The 19,862-nt window shown below is 40.6% G+C and overlaps 1 protein-coding gene across 2 annotated transcripts in view; it reads right to left on the bottom strand.

Annotated features, from left to right (window-relative positions):
• The window catches only part of Ikbkg (inhibitor of nuclear factor kappa B kinase regulatory subunit gamma), a 65,768-nt gene that overhangs the window by 43,961 nt on the left and 1,945 nt on the right, over positions 1–19,862 (bottom strand). The window lies entirely within an intron of this gene.

The raw sequence follows: 19,862 nt of genomic DNA, 5'->3' as shown, positions 1-19,862 counted from the left end.
TGTGGCTACAATGAGTAGACCAGGTTTTAACAAAAGGATAGTGATGATATAATGCCTGTCAGCCCCAAAATGGCAGAATCTTACCCATCTTTCCCTAAAGCTGCATACCTTCTTCTACATACCACCAAGGGGCACCAACCTCATGCCTGTTTTGGGGAAAGAGCCTTTTAAATCCTCAACCACTTTGAATGGTTAGACTGGGTTTTCAAAGCCTCAGATGTTCACTTGAGGATGGTATTAAAGTTTTAGGGCAAGGGAAAACAGACAAAGGCACTGGAAATGGTATTGACCATGTGGAGACTCTGTGCTTAGAGTGTTATTGAAACCCTCTGGTTGCACCCCAACTTTTACAGACTCCAAGAGATGTAGCAGTCTTTGGGAGTAGAGAACCTGCTGCCATAGTATCCCTAAAGAAGAAGCTCCTATAAAGGGGCAGCACAGGGAGCCTAAAGTACAGAAGGGACATGGAAGTAACTTTGAGTAAGCAAGAGGAAAGACTGAGGAGAGCAACCTGATCCTATGCCAAAGCTCTAATGAGGACTCTGCTTTCACCTTACCTCTGGGTGTGTGTATGTATATGTATAGGGTGCCCTTAGTAAACTCAGATCCTTTGCAAGACCAGCAGGCACACCTAAACAATAAGCCATTTCTCCAGTATATTACCTTAGTTCTGATGCAAAAACAGTGCTGAGATTCATGGCCTGATCTGCAGAGATCAACTGACATAGAATCTCTATATGCCTACACTGGATGAAATCAGGAACTTGTAGCAGAACAGTCAACTATAACCATAGGTGTTTGTAGCTGCACTAGAATAGAGACATTTTAAGTCTGGGCTACATTAGTTGCCTCTGGATGAGAAAACTATAGTAGTACATGAAGGCCCAGGTGAAGTTGCCTTTCACTTTGGCTCCAGGTCCAAGTGATAACATTCAAGTGAAATCCAAGATTTTGGTCCCTATATTGGACAGAATGAGGAAATAGATGAAGTCATTCAGCTACCACTTCAACTCTGGGACACAAAAACACAGATGGGGACTCTCAGCTGTCACCTAGAATCTTGTTTAATACTAGGGTAAGGTAGGATAACATAAAGTACAAGAGAGAGGTGAAGACATTCAGCTGATCACTCAGATGTAAGTCCCTACCAAGGACCAAAGGCACAATAAGCCAGCAGCACTTCAAGAATGATGATACAATGAGGCTGTTGTGGAAATCTTTCTGGAATAAGCACTCCAACACCGATGAGAATGAAAGAGAAATGTCCCCAATAGAATAAAGCCAGGACAGCTTCTTAAAAGGCTTTAATGCTGGGTCTAGTTTGTGAGCAGGACTTTACACATGTGGTTGCCAGGAAGTGCATGCTGACAGGAGCCTGATATAGCTGTCTCCTTAGAGGTCTACCAGAGTCTGACATATTCAGATGCAGATGCTCACAGCTAACCATTGATCTGATCAAGGGGTTCCCAATGGAGGAGTGAGAGAGAAGACTGAAGGAGCTGAAAGGGTTTGTGGCCCCATGAGGAGAGCAACAATACCAACCAACCAGAGCTCCCCAGGGTCTAAACCACCAGCCTGGGAGCACATAAGGGACCCATGGCTCCAGCTGTATATGTAGGGGAGGATGGCCTTGTCGGGCACAGGTGGGAGAGGAGATCCTTGGTTCCATGAAGGTTGGATGACCCAGTGTGGGAGAATGTGAGGGCAGGGAGGTGGGAGTTGGGGGATAGGTGGGGGCACATCCTCATATATGCAGGAGGAGGGGGGATGGGATAGGGGGTTTCTGGGTGGGGGGGATGGGGTAAGGGAATAACATCTGAAATGTAAATATCCAATAAAACATTAATTTTAAAAAAAGGAATGGCAAAATTCTAATGTCATTAAAAAGATAGTTTTCTTTCCACTGAGTTAAAAAAAGAATAGAATATGCCCACTCCTCATAATAGGAAGTAAAGGCTACATAATAAGAAATACAATAAGCTTTCATAATTATATTAAAAAGAGAAATAGACTTGGGACAAATTTGTGTTCAAGGAAAAACATTTAGGGCCAAGGATAAAACCACAGCTGTATACTATGATAAGGCAAGGCCATGTAAAAATTGTTGCTTTGAACTTTTAATGAGCATATAGAATGAAACACTGCTTTGAACATAATATCAACATACTTTTGTAACTCCCATTTTATCTAACATTTTATCTCTGAGGTAATTTTCTAAAGAACTTTTTGTCTAAGAAGGTATAAAAAGGCCAGAGAAAAGAAGTAAAATTGTTGGTTGGATGGTTTGGCTTGGGGAGTCTGTCACATCTGTCCATCCATCCACCCACCCATCCATCCAAATGTGTACTTCTGTTTTTCTATATGTATGTGTGTAGGTATATGTATGTATGTAAGCATGCATAAATACTTGTGGAGTTAATCGTGAAAGGCGGTCAGGTCAAACCAGAGTATGGGTATATGAATGTATAAATCGTCTGTGCATATTTGCCTGTATAAAGCATTTTGATTCTTTTCTTTTCCTTCCTCTCTGGTTCACAAAGAGTTAAGCAGGCTAGCCAGGGAGGCTTCTGGCTGACTCACTAGAGAAAGGAGCACTAGCAATAAATCCTTTTACTTAATTCCCTGCTGCTAAACAGCCATGTTAATCGCCAGATATTAGTGCTTATTTAATCACAAGAGTTTAGTTTTTAGCATAGAACAGTAATAAAGAGTTAAGTTTTCAGCACTTAATGAAGCACAGAACAATAACAGAGTTAGGAAATAAAGATACAGCATTTAATAAAGCATAGAGATTTATAAAGAAAAAAGAAGTTACAGAGAGTTAGAGAGAAAAGAAGCCAGCAGTTTTCAGACACAAAATAAACAAGAGACTTTTAAGTCTACAGAATCCATCAATAAACATTCAGTATAGTTAGAGAGCTTGGAGGCCAGAGACCATCAGTCTTTAAATCTATGTCCAGTGCTGTGTCCCACAATAAGATTGGAAATTTAAAATAAAGGAAAGTAGAAACTTTTACTTAACAATTCTGTTTGTTTCATTTAACTGTATTTTCACAGTGTGCTTTGTTTTATTGCTGTTGTTTTTGAGATAGGGTTTTATAAAGCCAGGCTGGCCTCAAATTTGCTATGTAATAGAGGATGACTTTGAACTCCTGACCCTCCTACTTCTCTCTTGAGCATTGGTTCTCAACCTGTGGGTCATTTTCCCTTTGGGAGTCACATATTAGATATCTTGCATATCTGATATTTACATATTGATTCATAACAGTAGCGAATTACAGTTATGAACTACCAACACAATAATTCTATGGTTGGGGGGTCACCACAATATGAGGAAATATATATTAAAGGGTCGTAGCATTAGGAATGTTGAGAACCAGGTTTTTTGTTATTCTTTTTTGTAGTTGGTTTTAGTTTTGGGTTTGTTTGTTTGTTTTGCTGGGAGGACTTGTGATTCATGAGAATCTATCTTAGATATAAATAAATAAATAAAGGTACAAAGGCTTGTGGGTAGCTTGTTTCCTTCATTCTGTGTAAATGTGAATGTATGGTACTGAGCCCATAAGAAGGGGGCCAAGGAGACTGTACTAGTGGGGCCTATGATTCATGACCCTCAATCCTATCAAATAGCCCCAAGAACCTCTAAAATAGGCTAAGCAACAATTCATTCATCCCAGGGTATACGTTTTTAGAATCTCAAAGTAAAATTGCCTAGCTAAGGGCTATTAAAATCAATTGCATCTAATGCAAGTCTGACAGAACAACACAAGCACAGTAACCCAAAAGTTGTATTCTTCCTTCACATGTATATCATACCATGTGTACACATATACACATATAATACATGCACACACAATAAAAAATTTAAGTGCCTGGCTGAAGAGTCAGCCCTGATGACTCATGCCTGTAATCTCATCACTAAGGAGACTGGTTCCTGAGGACTGCCAAAGTTCTAGTCCAGCCTGGACACATGGTGAGTTCTAACCTAACCAGGGATACAGTAGAGAAACAAGCCATCTGAAAACAAAAAGAAACAAAATGTCTGGCTGAGTGAGATGTTTTATACCAGTAACCCTGGTACTCTGGAGGCAGATATAACAGGATCAGATCAATAGGACCTTGTCTCAAAAAAATGAGGACACAGTGAAATGGTTCAGAGGCTATAGGCACCTGTTGCCAAATTCAATGACCTCATTTTCGTAGCCGCCCACGGCCACAAGTCAACTGAATTCACCTGAAAGGGGGGCTGGGAATGAAAGGGGAAGGAGGGCGAGAAGAGATCTCTGAAACCCACTTGATGGAAGAAAAAAAATCATCACACTCAACATGTCCTCTGATCTCTGCATACACACTGCCACTGTGGAATATACATGCCTACACATACCCCTCCACACACATATGCATACATAAATACATACATAAAATCTAAAAAGAATAAAAACTAAAGACAGCTCAGAACTTGACTAGAATTTACCTATCATGCCCATGACCCTAGGTCAGATCCCTGACACTGAAAAAATGGGGGGTTTCTAACCCTCTGATTAAAAAAAAATCATAAAGAGAGCTAGGCTTGGTGGCACATGCCTTTAACCTCTCACTTTGGAAGCAAAGGTAGACTTTCTGAGTTCGAGGCCAGTCTTTACATAGCAAGCTCCAGGCCAATAAAGACTATATAGTGAGACCTTGTCACCCCCAAAAAATTTAAATAAGAGGGAAAATGTCATTAAAGATAGAAAGATAATTGTTTTGGTTTCTGTTGTTTGTTGTATTGTCTATTGATCCCATGATTATATCCTAAGCCCTTTTTACATTTTTTCATTTTGTGTTTTTGAGACATGTTCTCACAATATAGCTCTGGGTGTCCTGGAACTCAAAGAGATCCACCTAGCCTCTGCCTCTCAAGTGCTGGAAATAAAGGCAGGTGCCACTCAGGCCCCTTCTTAACTTTTTATTTTGATACCTGGGCTCACTGAATTGTCCATGCTGGCACTGAACTTGTGATTATTCCACTTCAGCCACCTATGTAGTTGGAGTTATAGGCCTGCACCAGGCCTAGCTATAAAACATAGTTTCTAAAACAAAAAGAATACCAGGCATGGTGATATATACCTCTAATCCTATCACTCTGGAGGCCAAAAGCAGTAGAATTAATGCAAGTTTGGAATTAATGCCTGGTCTACATAGAGAGTTCTAGGCCAACCAGGGCTATAATGAAAAACTTGTTACAAAAGCAAAAAACAGGTCCAATGAGAGGAGCCATCTGATAAAGGTGCCCACTGTCAAGTCTGATGACCTGAATTCAAGTCTGATGACCTGAATTCAATCCATAGGCCCCACGTTTGAAAGAAAGAACTGACTCCTACAAAAATGCCCTCAGACCTCCACAAGAGTATTGTGCCACTCCAGTTGCATATAAACACACAGAATCACAAGATATACAGACAGACAGATAATAGATAGATATCATATAATAAAATAATTTTCTTTAAAAAGCAGGGGCATGTCCTGTTGGGACCCTTTTCCTCCTACTAGATGGCCTCATCCCACCTTAATACAAGGTGACATGCCTAGTCTTACTGCAATGTGATATGCCATGGCTGTTTGATATCCATGGGAGGCCTACCCTTTTCTGGAAGATGGGGAGGGTGTCAGAGGAGACATGATGGGGCACTTGGAGGAGAGGAAGGAAGGAAAACTGCAGGAGGTGGAAGCAGGAAGATTGGGAGTTCACAACCATCCTCCTTAACTACATAGCAATCTCTCTTCACTTGGAATGATAGCTTTGTTTATTTAATGTCATAGATACAGAAAGCAAGTCAAGGGGGTTGTGTAAGAAGCAGGTCCTTAACAGAGCTGACTTCATATTGTAATAGGAAAAAAACCAAGTCTGGACAAGTCCAGAAAACAAGTTTGAACATGTTTTAAAGTATGATGATAACCAAAAGTCCACCTGCAATGAAGTCATAGCCCACAGATAACCAGACACATCTGGTTATCTGCCATGTACATCAGAAGTAACCCCAGTTCAAGCATAAAAGAGGAGCCCTTGGCCAGAGCACTTCATCACACTGGTAGCTATGGTTACCTAGCGTGATCCTCCGTTCAGGCCTCCTCTGCAGCCGAGAGACCAAGCACTGTGCAGCATGGATCATCAAAGCAGCAGCCGAGAGACTGAGCACTCTGTACCTGATCATCAAGGAGACAGCTGAGAGACCGAAGCCTCTAACTTCGTGGTCAAACACTCTCCGGACCTGAGCTGCTGGAAGCCGCAGAACACCCTTATCTTCGTGGTCAAGCACCCTCTGGACCTGAGCTGTTGGAAGCTGCAGAAGGCCCCTATCTTCGTGGTCAAGCACTCTCCGGACCTAAGCTGCTGGAAACTACAGTCATAAGGACTCAGGTCGTATAACTCATGAATAATAATGTACTTACTGCTATGTTTATTTCTTAGGTTATTAGCAACTTACTATTTGTGTTTATTGTATTGATACTGATAGAGGCAATGTATAGGAAATGTGGCAATACCTCGTTGTTACAATAGCTTTAGCATTGGTGATAATATATTGTTTGCTGTGCATTATTAAAGAGCAATTAAATATCAAACCTCTGTCTCTGGCATACTCTCTCCCCTCTCAAGGAACTGACCATCTCACAGTCAATCCTGTATAGGATTCCTGAGTGGAGAGGACCTATCGCTCCTCTCCCCACAGGGACCCTAAAACCTTATCACAACCTGCTCATGACAGATAACATACTGGGCTCTCGACAGGTTGCCAGAACTGGATTTTGATAGAGAAAGAGAAAATAAATGTTCTAAATACCATAAATTCTATACTTTAAAATGGTAAATGTCATGACATATTAATGAAACATCTAATAAAGCTATTGTTTACAAAGGGAAAGGCTAGATTTCTGCCCCTCAAAAATGAAAGTTTGGAGCTAGAGAAATGGCTTAGTCAGTTAAGAACATTTGTTGATCTTCCAAAGAGTTGGGTTTCAATCCCCAACATCCTCAAGGTGGCTCTCAAGGTGGCTCACAACTATCTATAATGCCAGTTCCAATGGACCTGACACCCTCTTCTGGCCACTGTAGAAATGGTACCCATGTGGTACACAGACATACACACAGGCAAAACACCCATACACATAAAATGTTTAAAAGGATGCCAGGCCTGATGACATCCTTTCAAACACGTTTAATCCTAGTATTTGGAAGGTAGAGGTAGGCAGCTCTTTTTGTGATTGAGGATGACCTGGTCTACATAGTCAGTTCCAGGCCAACCAGTGATATCTAGTAAAACCCTGGAGAGAGGGGAAGGAAGGGAGGGAGTGAAAGGAAAGAAAGAAGAAAGACTAAAAAATATATTAAATAAAGGGGAAATTTTAAATGAAAGTATATCCTCTAGGGTTCTATCAGTGCCCACTTATTTTTCTATTGAGGTAACTTGCACATCCTAGAAGCATAGAATTCTGAATTCATGGGGCACTGTTACCTATCAGCTTGCATTCAGAAGGAACACCTAGAAAAGAGGATATATATAGAATCAGCACCCCCTTGTTTACTACATTGCTAATAATTTGTCCCATCCAACTTTATATACATAAGGTCACAGATGCACACTCATCAGTAATTTTAAGATGATGACAACAAGACATCACATCAAGTATGTAGTCCTAAGCACAGGGTCCTGGATGACTCTGCAGGACACTAACATATAGGCATAAATTTTCCTCAACCTACTTTAGTAACGTTTCAACCTCCCCTCTAGCCCACCACCCACTAGAGGTTGAAAAGAAAGGTTATGAGGATATGGGGTAAGTAAAACTGCTTAGAAATAGTTCTTTGGGGAGATTTCAATCTTTGTTGTTGTCAGTCCAGTCCTCTAGCAAACACCAAACATGAATCAGCAGCTACAGTCCACTCCACTTGGCAGACACCACACATAAATCAGCAAGGGCAGTTCAATCCAGAATCAACTATGAGGCTTACCAATCGGCTCAAGTCTGCAGAAGAAGCTGCAGAGATCTCATGAGAAGTTCTTTGGTGAGTTTCTCTCTATGAAGTCACCACAAACAAAGCTCAGCAATGCAATGTAAGGCAAACCAATACATGCATGTCATCAGCAAAGACTACCAAGGCAGAGCAAGACAAACCCAAGCTGTAGCTCCCACTGTCTATGTGGTCATATGTATGTATACTCTTTCTAAACATCATGTGTCCTTTTACGTGTCTGCTATAGCAAAACATCCTTTCACCTGTGTCTGTTTCAGAAAACATTTTCACATGTCTGCCTTAGCAAAACAACCTTTAACTTGTGTGTCCCAGCAAAACATGATTTGACATAACTGACTTTCCAATGAAACCAGAAGTTTCTACTTCACCAAATCCCTGTGGGCTCCCTGAACAAACAGTCTTCACCAGCCTTCTGGAGCTCTCAGGATCATTAGACCAAGCCAGCAGCTGGCTCAAATTCATATCTTTGTCCATAGACCAGATATACCCTAGCCAGCTGCTCCATCCATATCCCTAACCACTGCCAAGTTCAGGATGTAAAAAGGCTTCACCCCTTTCCTCTTTTTAGCTCCTGCTTCTCATGTCTATGGAGACTCATTAGTAGCTTATCTCTCAGGGGTTCACCAAGTTGGGATGGACATAGGCTGAATGGGTCTTTCTTTGCCCCCTTTCAAGGGCACAGTATTCAAAGTTTTTAGTTTCCTAGTCTATACCTGATAATAAGAACTTCAAACCTGACCTCACCCTTCAGAATAAACCTCAGGCACACACAGCTCTACAACTTGCATCCACATCTTTACATATGTGTAACAATGTGTCACTCCTCCAGTAAAGCCATCACAGTAACTCTGTAGCATTTTCTCTACCAGTATAAGAAGACAAAAGAGTACAGCAGATGATTTCCTGCTCCTACCCTCCCTCAACCCAAATGTGGCTCACTGCTGGGACTGAGCCACCAAGGAATTGCAGGTGAAAAATGTCAAAACCCCAGCTTGACCTAGCCTGCCTGCTGGGGAGCCAGAGGGCATAGGAGGACCAGAGAGACACAGATACAGATAGGGGAGGGGCTCAGGGACTTTGAGACTTTTTAGACTTTGAGAAGCAACTGGAACAGATAATCCTTTCTGTTCTGACAGAACCTCCAGAATCCTCCCTCTAAAAGCCATGTATGGCACGTGCCTCTGAGCTCAGCACTTCACAAGTCCTGACTGTAGGAATCATGAGTTGAAAGGCAGCATCAGCTACATAGCACATTTAAAAACAGCTGGGAAACATGAAAGACCCTCTCTCAAAACAAACAAAACTAAAAATAACTCACCATGATGTTACTGTAAGAAAGTAATATTAAAACTCAGACCAGACTGCCGCTCATGCCACAAAGCCTGAAGTAGCCCTTCCATTCCCACAGATACTGACTGACAGGACCCCTACTGAAAACATTTTCTATTAATATCTAACAGACTTCTAGGTGCACCATACATCCTGGTCCCCACCTCCTTCCATGAATTCTACCTGGAAACCAGAGAACCTAGCTGCAAGCTGATACTGTATACCACCCCTCCTTCCTTAGAGAGATATAAGAAAGGACCTTGACTCTGCCTGGAGAGCTCTTGCTCCTCTTTTGAACGCCTGTTTCTAGTGCTGAGGCCAGGATTTTCCTCAGATCCCCTGCCATGATGCTGTCTCTTTGTCCAGGATATTAATAATTCTTCCAATAAGCTCCTCCCCCCAAAAATCTATCCCAGTGTCCCTCTTCAGCATGCATCCAAGACCTTTCAGCTACCAGTTTCTGAGTGCAACTGTGTCATTTTCCTCCCAGAACCATAGCCCCAGTGACAAAACTGTGAACTGATTATGCAGTGATGGAAAGGTTTCCCTTTGGCCAGGGAATAAGAAAGCAGGAGAAATTGTTCACAGACCAGCTTTCTGTCTGAGCAGAAGGGCAGAGTGGAAAGGCTATTAGGTAACAAGTAAAATGACTATCCAAGACTCCTTCAGGGAAAGGATAAACAACAGGTCTAAATAGGGTCCTCTATAGCTGAAACCAGTTTTATCCTATTCTACCCTTCTCTGTTTTCACAACGAAAGTCAAAATATGGAGTATCTGTATGACTGGCTAAGCTAGCACTTTGTCTACTAGCAGAAAGACCACCAGAAGTTTTTTGACAAATACAGCTCAACTACACAATGCAAGGCAGACCAATACATGTGTCATTAGCAAAGAATCCCTCATCATGTGTCCTTTCATGTGCCTGCTTTAGTGAACATCCTTTCTCCTGTGTCAGCTTCAGCTAAACATTCCTTCACAAGTCTGCCTTAGCCTTTCACCTTTTCTCACTTCAGCTAAATGTTCCTTCATATGTTTGCCCCAGCAAAACACCATCCAACCTTAAGTTTCACTGGTCCTCTGAAAGAACAGTAAGTGCTTTTATCTTCTGGGCCATCTCTCCAGCCCTCTGGTTATTTTTTTGAGACAAGACTTTACTATGTATCTGAGGATGCTGGCACTGGACTTATAAAACCACACCTAGTTTTTACTATCAGCCTAAAAAGCTCCCAAACTAGGATACATTACAGTCTTTTAGCACACTACATAGAACATATTGACAATGTTCCAAATACAATACTTTTAGGGGTGGGGATGTAATTCAGTTGATAGAATGTTTGCCTACCATTCATGAAGCCCTAGGTTCCATTTCTAGTGCTGCATAAAACTGAATATAGTGACACACGACTGTGATTTTAACATATATGTATGAGGTGGAGGTAAGAGAATCAGAAGTTTAAAGGGGAGGGAGAGAGGTAGGAAGGAAGAAGAAAGAAAGCTAGCTGCAGGTTTTTAATATTCCTTGCAGAATGCACACGCTCGTGTGCGCGCACACACACACACACGTGTGCACACACACACTGCTATTCAAGTTGTTTTTAATGACACAAACGTGAAATCTTATTTTGACAAAAAGTTTTTTTATTTTTTTTAATTTTATTTTATATTTTATTTACATTTAAGATGCCATCCCCTTTCCACATTTCCCCTCCCTAGAACACTCCTGTCCCATGCCCCCCTTTCTTTTTTGCTTTTATACGATTTTTTAAAAATGTTAATCAAAAGATTTATAAGTTTGGTAATGCTCAATCAGAAGCGTAACCCAATACCCAACCTAGATATAAAAACTATCTTTGACTGGTGGAGACATGTGAACATCTGCCTCCATGCCCCCTCTCTCTTTCTCTCTCTCATCACCTAGCTTCTCCTCTTCTTCATCTTCTCTCCTTGCTCCAAAAGATGAGTTTTTAAAAGCACCAATACTTAAATACTACAACACTGTTCAATCTAGACAGAGCACAATGACTTTCTAAATCCACATGCAGAACCTCACACATATTTTTGTTTGCCCAGCCAAAATATCAACAAAAGTGAAATATTTAGAGGTTGGGCCTGAAGAGATTTCTCAGTGATAAGAGTATGTATTGCCTTTCCAGAGGTCCCAGGTTCCTTTTCCAGCTCATAACATAACAGCTCAAAAACATCTCTAACTCTAGTTCAAGGAGATGCAACACCCTTTTCTGGCCTTCGAAAGCACCAAGTACATGTGTAGTGCACAGACATACCTGCAGGCAAAACACCCATACACATAAAATAAAATAAATTTAAAATTTAAAAATAAATAAAATTTATCTGTCAAATGTTGAAAAAGTGGACTAGAGCCAGATATGCTGACACATCCTGTAATCCCAGCACTTAAGAAACAGAGACAGGAGAATGTGGAGTTCAAGGTTATCTTTTCATTCACAGTAAGTCTGAGCCTTTTTTTGTTCACTTTACTCTGATTTTATTACATGTACTTAGTTAACTTAGTGTGCATGTGTACAGATAAAGGTGTCATAGTGAAGAAACACTCTTGTCTCTGTGCTAACCCTTGGTGCTGAGTCTTACACTCCCTAGTCCCCTCGCCAAGTTAAACAGCCAGCACTCCCCGCCCTTGGTGCAGATGCCCCCTGTCTTTGAAGAAAACATAAAGTTAATGCCCTTGAAGTGAGAAGGCCCCCACTCTTGAGCTATGAGAAAGATGCAACCAAGTGTTACCAGACAGCTGTGGCCGGCTTGTAAAAATACACTACCCTCTGATAATGGAATGAGTTATTTCCTCCCAGGTCAAAAAGGTCCTTTTCCAGATGTATGGTCCCACCTTGCTGTCTGAACAAATGTTATTGGTTTTGAAGAATAGAATTCCTTTACTGCCCAATCATATAACACCAAGGTTTGAAAGCCCTAGCTTATGCATTATATATATAAATATAATTTCCCAAATTTCTAGACCTGAATGTCTGCATTCCTAACCTGTGGAGCAGGGAAGGCTTCATTCCTAACCTGTGGAGCAGGGAAGGCTTCATCCAGACTCGAATAATAAAGACTTTTTTGTGTATTTGAATCAGTGTCTCAATCTCTGGTGGTCTCCTGGGCTTCCTGCGAACTGGGCATAACAATAGCACAACAGTGGAACTTAGAGAACAACCTGCCTTTTTCCTCTCCAATGTCACTATATCACAGAAATACACATACTTACTGTATCAATTTTTTTTTAATTTTTTTTATTTGGGGAGGGGGGAATACACACATGCCACAGAGCTTGTTTTGGTTACTTTTCTATTGCTGTAACAAAACACCATAACCAAGGCAACTTGTAAAAGAAAATATTTAATTGAGGGTTCATTGTTCCATGGGGTTAGAATCCATGGCCACCATGATGGGGAGCATGGTAGCAGGCAAGCATGGCATTAGACTAGTAGCTGAGCATTTACATCTGATCCACAAACAGGAAGCAGCAAAGAGAGCTAACTGGGATTGGCATGAGCTTTTTGAACCTTAAAACTTGCCCTGGGTAACACACCTCCTCCAAAGAGGCCACATCTCCTAATCATTCCCCAATAGTTCCACCAGCTGGGGACCAAGTATTCAAACATATAAACCCATCAGGGACGTTCACACAGGTTCTAGGAATCAAACTCAGGTCTAACTGTTAGGCTTGGCAGCAAATATCTTTACCCACTGAGCCATCTCGATAGCCCAAATAAACTTTTAAATTAACTATCATGAAATCAAAGTCTAGAGAAAAGACACAATAGTTAAGAGCATTTATTGCTCTTGCAAAGAGTATACCTGAATTTGATACCTGCATCTACATGACAGTTCACAACAGTAATGTGACTCCAGTTCCCAGGGATCTGGTGTCCTCTTCTGGCTTCCATCAGTGACAAGTCTTCATGCAGTACACATAAATATATGCAAACAAAACTTTTACAGAAATAAGAAAATTAAGCAGAACAGTATTGACACATGCCTTTAAGAAGGCAGAGGCAGGAGGATCTCTGTAAGTTAAAGGCCATCCTGGTCTACATAGTGAGTTCCAGGATAGCCAGGGCTATACAAAGAAACCATGTTTCTTTGTGTATATAAAACACAAAAAACAAATCAAAGATCATGAAATCAAACTGCTGTAACTTCAGGTCTTTAGGCAAAGAAAACAACTAATTCCAGATGAATGCATCAAAAAAATCAATGCCTAGAAGTATAATAATGTAAACCAGAGAAAATCAGAAAGATAAAATGTTCAAAACAGCCAGGAAAAGATTTTTAACTGAAGGGAGCTCCTTCAGTTAAGAACAGTGCTTACCACACAAACATGAGAACATGAGTTCAATGTCAAACACATTGAACACTAGAAGGACAGTGATTATCTGTAATCCCACTGCTGGGGAGATAAAGACAGGAGGATCCCTATGGCTCACTGGCTAGCCAGCCTAGGCAAATTGGCAAGCATCAGACTCAATGAAAGACCTCATCTCAAAATATAATATGGAGGGCTAGCAAGATGTCTCAGCAAGTTAAAAAACCCAGAACCCACATAAAGGTGGATAGAAAAAAATCGAGTCTACAAAGTTGTCCCCTCCTTGACTTCCACATGTACAGCCCCCCCCACACACACACACACATTGTAATGGTTTGCTTTTCCACCCAGCCTCTTTGTTCCAAAAACTAACAACTCTGAGACTTAATTATATATGAATAAATTCTTTAGCTTGTTCCCCAACCAGCTTATATCTTAATTATCTATTTATCCTAGTCTATGAGTGCCACATGGCTGGTTACCTTCATCTCAATTTCATATGTTTGCCTCCTCTTCAGAGTTCAGGGTGAATCTTCAGTGCCTGACTATTTCCCAGAATTCATATATTCATATCATATTCTCTCTCTGTCTCTCTTTGTCTCTGTCTCTTTCTGTCTTTCTGTCTCTCTGTCTCTGTCTGTCTGTCTGTCTGTCTCTGTCTCTGTCTCTGTCTCTCTCTCCCTCCCTCCCCCTCTTTCTCGGCCAGAAATCCCACCTATTTCCTGCTTCAGCTCATTGGCCATAGACTTTTTTTTATTGACAGGTGAATGCTTTTACACAGTGCACAAGAAATTCTCTCTACAACCCACAAATAAAAAAAAACATAAAGTAGAGAGTGATTAAGAAAGATACTCGATGTAAGAAGGAACCAAACTAAAGCCATTTTGATTGGGATAAAGTTTAAGTTCCCAAGACCTCCCTAGGTAACTGACATCCTGCTTAGCAGAAAGAGACATATACTAAGTGGATAACTGACATCCTGGTTGGCAAGTTTTAAGACATGAATGTCAGGCAAGACAAGTACCCTGCCACAGTTAAATACTCCAACCAATGGAAGCAGGATAACTATACCACATGTTCCTAAGGAAGTCCCCTATTCCTAAATCCTGATTGGTGGGGAAATATAACTGTAACTTGGCATAGATATTTGTAGATTTGGGGCTTAAAAACTCTGTGACATTCTGGCCCTCAGGGCGAGGGAGTGGGGTGGGGGTCATAGTTCAGCTCTGGAGTCTGTTCTGCAACCCTGATTTATCAGTAGCTGCCTAAGTACAAACATTTCTGTCATCTGCTTAAATCCTTACTAAGATGAACGTTCTAAGATGCAGTCAGCTCCCAAGTCTGTGCTGTTTTCTCTGACAGGTCAGTTTTTGCTGTCTAATTCAAATAAAGATCTTGCTTTGCTGGACACTTGTGACTGCTTCAGTTGTTTTGGATTTTTTGGACCCTAACACTCAACATCTTAAAGGTCCTTAGTGGGACCTGCCTTCTTTTTAGTTTTGAGACAGGATCTGATGTAACCCAGGCTGATCTAAAACTTGTATACCCAAGGCAGGCTTTGAAGTTGCAATCCTCCTGACTCAGTCTCTCAAGTTCTAGGATTACAAAGGTACATCTTACACTTATCTTTAAAATATCTTTTTTCTAAAGATTTTATCTATTTTATTTTATATGCACATGTTTATACCTGGTGCCCATGGGGGCTAATAAGATGGCATTGGATCACCTAGAACTGGAGTTTCAGATGGCTTTAAGCTGTCATGTGGATGCTAGGAACTGAACTGTGGTTCTCTGGAAGAACAAAAACTACTCTTAACCACTGACCCAAGTTTCTAGCATTCCTAAAATATCTTTATCCTAAAACATGAAGAATAGTGCAAAGAAAAAATAGAAAATTTCCTACAATCATGTCATCCCAAAAAAGATTCATTCTGTGGCCAGAAAAAGACAGTTTAGTGTATAAAGGTGCTTAATGGTCTGAGTTTTGATACATTGGTCCCACATAATGTAAGATGAGCACTAACTAAGTTGTTCTCTGGCCTCACATGTCTTATGAGCATGTATACACATATCAAATTAACATAAGTTTTAAAAGATTTATTTATTTATTGTATATGAGTGCACTGTAGCTGTTTTCAGACACACAGAAGAGGGCATCAGATCCCATTACAGATGGTTGTGAGCCACCATGTGGTTGCTGGGAATTGAACTCAGGACCTTTGGAAGAGCAGTCAATACTCTTAACCACTGAGACATTTCTCCAGCCCATTCTTTTTTCTTTTTCTTTTTATTTGTTTATTTACATCCCAAATGCTGCCCCTTTCCCAGTTTTCCCCTCACAGAGTCCCTCCCCCCAATTCCCCCTTCCCTTTGCCTCTGAGAGGGTAGGGGCCTCTCTGGGCATCCCACACCCTGGCATATCAAGTCTCTGCAGGATTAGGTGCATCCTTTCCCACTGAGGCCAGTCCAGTTGGTGTATGCTCTTGGGTTAGCAGCTAAGTCTCTTGAGAGCCCCCAGGACTCCAGGTTAGTTGACACTGTTGGTCTTCCTGTGAAGTTCCTATCCCATGGCATTTTATTAATCACTGTTCCTTCCTCACAAATGACTTTTACTTCTGCCAAAGTGACATAAAACTATCCAGCACATCCAGGTTGGCCTGGATTCACAGCGATCCTCCTGCCTCAGCCTTCTTAGTGCTAGATCTATAGGTTTGAGTCACCATACTGAAATATGGTGGTTAAAATTGATTCTCAACTTGTTTGGAGTAAAAAACACCTAGAATATTATGTTGAGCATGTTCAAGTGCTGGGAACTAAACCCATAGTCTTACCCATGTTCTACACTGAGCCTCTCAGTGCCTACCTGAGATCATTCTCTATTCTTCCTACCATGTTTTTTAAGCCCCAATGAATTTATTGTATATATTACAGGAACATGGCTGACCCTCAAGCTCATAAAATCTACTTCATTACATTCCTATTTGTATTTTAATTTCAGTAGAAATTACATGGCAGAAAAAATGCACAAGCATGCGTGTGCAAGGGCAAGGTATACATGGGAAATCCTATATATTATACTCAATTTTGCTGTTAACTTACAATTGCTCTTCTTCTAGTTTGATTTTCTATTACTGCAATAAATACTATGACCAAAAGCAACTTAGGGAAAGAAAGGGCTTAATGTTGGGGGCCATGCAAGAGAGAGATCAAAACAGCTTTAGAACTCAATAGAATGGTTAGCACAACCACGATGGGAGTGAATCAGAGAGGTAGAGTCCCAAGGACTATGTGTCCTAAGGACCTCATGCTGTTGAGTATCTATCTGCTTATTGCCCTCACAGATACCACACACCTCATAATCTATGAGTGGTATGAAAACTCTAACGGGGTTTCCAGCCCCTCACTGGGCAGTATCATTGGCACTTCCAATATTAGCGGTTGATCTTTTCAAAGCAGTGTTGCTGGAATATATTGATGATTCAACCACCACCCTTGAAAGAATTTAGAGATGTAGTTATTAAGTTAGGTGAATATGTTTTTTGATAGTGGCTTTGACATAGAAAATCTTGGGGAACAATTTAAAGTTCAGAAAGTCACACTTCCGATAATTGAGCTAGGGATTTTTTTTTAAGTCAGAGAACAAGAACAATGACACCCTAACTAGGGTGCTGATGTGCCTTTCTGGTGATCAAGGTGATGATTAATTTCTTACACTCATTTTTGCCTCAGGTTTCTGAGATGATTTAATAAAAAATTGGTCAGTAGATGTGTACCCTGAAGATTTAAAGTAGAAATGACTATTGTTTTTATATAAAGGTTTAGATTTGTGATTCTTTTAAGATTTTTTTGTAAGATTACTTTTTAAGATAAATAATGAATGATTGATCCTTTCTTTGTAATCACAAATTGTAGCCTGACTGGCTGAGAAAAAAATAATACCTTGTTTGCTTACACTTTGTTAATTAATAACAAGTCACTTAAACATGAATATATATGGGTTCTTGGGAATAATTTGTTTTTTCACTTTCATACATAAGACATTTAATCATGTAATAGTATTGGGAGCATGCTTTTTTAAAAAAAAAAAAAAAAAAAAGTATCCTTACTGTAATTATTCACTTAAAAATAGAATGTAACCACAATGTAATTTTTATATTGGTTGAAAGATTTTGCTGGGATATATAAGCTGTAGGAGAAGAAATAAAATTGTTGGAGCTTATTAGAGCCTTGCTTTATCCACTCTGTGTGTGTATGTGTGTGTGTGTTTGTGTGTGTGTGCTTGCTTCACATTAATCACTGACTCCCACATCCCCAACTTGGATCACTGAACTCACTGTTGGGATCTGGCCTTCTACAAGGTCACAAGCCATCACTGAGGAGGTCAGGTCAAGAACTTAAAGCAGGAATTTGAAAGCAGAAACTGAAGCAGAAGACATGAAGGAATGATACTTGCTGGCTTGTTTCCAGGTTCACATTCAGCTAGGTAGCTTACACAGCCCAACCAGGTCCACCTGCCCAGGGATGGCACTACATACAATGGGCTTAGTGTTCCTGCATCAATCAGCAATCAAGAAAATACTCCCACAGACATACCCACAAGTGGATCCCACCCAGGAAACTTTTCAATTGAAGTTTCTTCTTCAAGCAGACAATAAAATAAATCAGGATATATATATATATATATATATATATATATATATATATATATATATATTCTACTTTGAAGTGCATAAAATTAGGACTAGAGCTATAACTCTGAGGATTAAGTGCAAACATCTCACGCATAAAGCTCTAGATTCCACTCCCAGTAAGTAACACGTAATACAGGCTGGATGGAATGGGTCTGACTTGAGAGGTAAAGGCAAAAGAACAAATATTCAAGATATCCTTGGCTGTGCAATAAGTTCAAAACCAACTCAGACTATGTAACATGACCCTGTCTTAAAAAAAAGAAAGAAAGAGAGAGGGAAGGAGAGAAGAAGGGAGGGAGGGAGGGAGGGAGGGAGGGAGGGAGGGAGGAAGGAAGGAAGGAAGGAAGGAAGGAAGGAAGGAAAAGAAAAAGAAGGCTGGGGAGACTACTTAGTGAATAAAATACTTGTCATGCAAACATGAGGAACTGCATTCTTTGTGAGGTTAGGGGTGGTTGTTGGTTTGTTGGATGTTTGCTTGTTTGTTTGAGGCAGGGTCTCTCTATGTAGACCTGGAACTCTCTATGGCTGACCTGGAACTCACTATGCAGAACAGGCTGGCCTTGAATTTATGGTGATCCACCTCCCTCTACCTCTCTGCAGGGCTCCTAGGCTGTTCTTATCCGGAGAATCCATGTGAAGCAGGCCCCAGTAGCACCTGCCCATAATCCCAGAACTCTTATGGGAAGATCAGAAACAGATTGGAAGTTCTTAGGACCCCTAGGGAGGCATACTCATCAATAAAAAGGGACCCTGTCTCAAAACATGATGGAAGGTTATGACCAACACCTGGAATTGTCCTGTGATCTCCATACATGTACCTCAGTACACATGCCTACTATACTCAACATACAAGAACATAGACACATATCTATATACATACATATCACACATACACACCATAGGGAAAAAAATAGGACATTATAGATAAATCTAAAAGTCCTAATGGGCATGTTGTCATGCATTTAATTTCAAGATTTGGCATGTAGAAGCAGGAGGATGATCAGTTATATGTACATGTACATGTAATATATATGCATATGTAAATGTTACATATGTATATGTAAACATCTATACATACAGGAATAGGTGCTGGTAATAGCTATACAACATTGTGAATATAATTTATACCATTTCATTGTATTTTTTTCGAGACAGGGTTTTTCTATGTGGCCCTGGCTGTCCTGGAACTCACTCTGTAAACCAGGCTGGCCTCAAACTCACAGAGATCCACCTGTCTCTGCCTCCAGAGTGCTAGGATTAAAGGCATGTGCCACCATGCCCAGCTAACAGTTTAAATGGTAAAGGGCTGGGGTTTTATGTCAGCAGTAAGGCATATGTATGGCAAAAGCCATAAATTCAATTTTCAGAACACACACACACACACACACACACAGAGAGAGAGAGAGAGAGAGAGAGAGAGAGAGAGAGAGAGTCCTGAAGAAAATAGACTGAAAGTTTGTCCCATAAAAGACCTGGCTCTCACCTATA

This window comes from Arvicanthis niloticus, chromosome X, assembly GCF_011762505.2.
Source record: "Arvicanthis niloticus isolate mArvNil1 chromosome X, mArvNil1.pat.X, whole genome shotgun sequence".
Lineage (NCBI taxonomy): Eukaryota > Metazoa > Chordata > Mammalia > Rodentia > Muridae > Arvicanthis > Arvicanthis niloticus.
Note: the sequence above shows the minus strand (reverse complement) of the source record. Positions and strands in the feature narration are given on the sequence as shown.